At 49.1% G+C, this 2,918-nt stretch overlaps 1 protein-coding gene across 1 annotated transcript in view; it reads left to right on the top strand.

Annotated features, from left to right (window-relative positions):
• The window catches only part of LOC135819841 (sushi, von Willebrand factor type A, EGF and pentraxin domain-containing protein 1-like), a 278,765-nt gene that overhangs the window by 130,658 nt on the left and 145,189 nt on the right, over positions 1 to 2,918 (top strand). The window lies entirely within an intron of this gene.

Raw genomic sequence — 2,918 nt, 5'->3', positions numbered from 1 at the left:
TATAGGTATGGTACAGGTGTATCTTGCCTGTATACTGCACAGCGAAGATAATTCTAGCTCCCGTATTTTCCGGTATATGAGCACTTTGAACACTCAAAATTCACCGACAAGGGGGTGGTGGGGTGCCGCGTATAATCAGCCAATCACATCAAAGGGGATGAAATTAAAAGGATGGATTTCTCTACTACATGGCTAAACGTGCGGTTAAACCCATGCACCACTAAAGAGGTACAGTGTCATGTATCTATTATTGCACGATTAAAGAGGTCAATATATTAAATATAGAACGAGTAAAAGACCGAGGTCCAACGAGGTCTTTTACGAGATCTATGTTTAAATATTGACCGATTATGGGGGCAATAATAGATTTATCATGACATAGCATGAAGTCGAAGACACCACTGCAGCTGTACTTATGGTTAATAAATAATTATGGTGGTAAAGACACACCTGGCAATATGGCGGTGAACAAACGCCTGCCCACACACGCTCTCTAGGCTGCAAAGTTCTGGCACAGAGCTCTCCTTCTCACCACCACCACCATCAGTTCGCGCCTGGCGCCTGGTCGATGCATGGCTGGCGGTATCCGGCATAGCAGGCTGGTACATCAAGTAGCGCATGGCACATAGATGATGACACAGCAACAACATAGCTCCTTTGCGACGTACGTTTCGTTCTAGCTGGACTCATCAGGCAATCTCCTTCTTGGATGTCTTCATACGAAGCTTGACTCGGGAGAATGAAGTCGAGGACACCACTGCAGCTGTACTTATGGTTGATAAATATGGTGGTAAAGACACACCTGGCAATATGGCGGTAAACACTCGCCTGCCCACACACGCTCTCTAGGCTGCAAAGTTCTGGCACAGAGCTCTCCTTCTCACCACCACCACCATCAGTTCGCGCCTGGCGCCTGATCAATGCATGGCTGGCGGTATCCGGCATAGCAGGCTGGTACATCAAGTAGCGCATGGCACATAGATGATGACACAGCAACGACATAGCTCGATTGCGACGTACGTTTCGTCCCCGCTGGACTCATCAGGCAATCTTTTTCTTGGATGTCTTCATACGGAGCTTGACTCGTGAGATTGAAGTCGAAAACACCACTGCAGCTGTACTTATGGTCGATAAATATGGTGGTAAAGACACACCTGGCAATATGGCGGTAAACACACGCCTGCTCACAGGCGCGCTCTAGGCTGCAAAGTTCTGGCACAGAGCTCTCCTTCTCACCACCACCACCATCAGTTCGCGCCTGGCGCCTGGTCGATGCATGGCTGGCGGTATCCGGCATAGCAGGCTGGTACAGCAAGTAGCGCATGGCACATAGATCTTCCCCCATATGATCTTCCCAGCCATGCATCGACCACGCGCCAGGCGCGAACTTATGGTGGTGGTGGTGAGAAGGAGAGCTCTGTGCCAGAACTTTGCAGCCTAGAAAGCGTGCGTGGGCAGGCGTGTGTTTACCGCCATATTGCCAGGTGTGTCTTTACCACCATATTTATCAACCATAAGTACAGCTGCATTGGTGTCTTCGACTTCATTCTCCCGAGTCCAGCTCCGTATGAAGACATCCAAGGAGAAGATTGCCTGATGAGTCCAGCGGGGACGAAACGTACGTCGCATTCGAGCTATGTCGTTGCTGTGTCCTCATCTATGGGACATGCGCTACTTGATTTGCAAGCCTGCTATGCCGGATACCGCCAGCCATGCATCGACCAGGCGCCAGGCGCGAACTGATGGTGGTGGTGGTGAGAACGAGAGCTCTGTGCCAGGACTTTGCAGCCTAGAGAGCGTGTGTGGCAGGCGTGTGTTTACCGCCATATTGCCAGATGTGTCTTTACCACCATATTTATCAACCATAAGTACAGCTGCAGTGATGTCTGCAACTTCAATCTCCCGAGTCAAGCTCCGTATGAAGACATCCAAGAAGAAGATCGCCTCATGAGTCCAGCGGGGAAGAAACGTACGTCGCAATCGAGCTATGTCGTTGCTGTGTCATCATCTATGTGCCATGCGCTACTTGATGTACCAGCCTGCTATGCCGGATACCGCCAGCCATGCATCGAGCAGGCGCCAGGCGCGAACTGATGGTGGTGGTGGTGAGAAGGAGAGCTCTGTGCCAGAACTTTGCAGCCTGGAGAGCGTGTGTGGGCAGGCGTGTGTTTACCCCCATATTGCCAGGTGTGTCTTTACCACCATATTTATCAACCATAAGTACAGCTGCAGTGATGTCTTCAACTTCATATGCCATATACATTGGACATTACTTCTCTGCAAACAGAATTTTTCAGTTGTCACTTGTAGTATGTTCCCCAAGTTCTTTGACTGAGAATCTGACAGTTTGGGTTCAAATCCCAACATTTGGCTCTGATTTCTTTCTAAGTTGAGAAAAAAGTTCAAAGTCCTCGGACTAAAGCGGGATTCACAGAAGCTTTTTTTGCGAAGCGCCACGCGATGCGACTGCCGCGAAACCGGGCAATCCCCAAAATGCAGCCATCTCGCACCCCACGCAACTGCCGCAACTGGGCCATCGCAGAAGTTGAGCTTGGCTCAACTTACGTGTCACATAGCACTTGGTTCCTCTTTTTGGGAACATTATCGAGTTGGTCACCGTGACGATCACAGCCGTGCTCAACATATCACAAGAGTTCAATAACCTAGTTGCCTAGGCTATGAAGTTGCGGGGCTTAACATTGGCCATATTTTTTGTATTTTCTTCAGAGCCTCACATGAAAGGTCCTGTAGCCCTCAATAGGTTAAACTAAAGTGCGGCTTATACTCCGGAGAATACAACAGCTGGTAGTGATATTGCAGCTTGACGATCAAAAAAGGATATGCCTCCATAGTTTTTGTTTTGTGTATTTGAAATGTACAGAAGCAAGGAGTAATAGATGGTCAACCCACCCCAAGTT

The sequence above is a fragment of the Sycon ciliatum genome, chromosome 6 (assembly GCF_964019385.1).
Source record: "Sycon ciliatum chromosome 6, ocSycCili1.1, whole genome shotgun sequence".
NCBI lineage: Eukaryota > Metazoa > Porifera > Calcarea > Leucosolenida > Sycettidae > Sycon > Sycon ciliatum.
The sequence above is the reverse complement of the archived record's forward strand: the minus strand, read 5'-3'. Positions and strand labels throughout refer to the sequence as shown.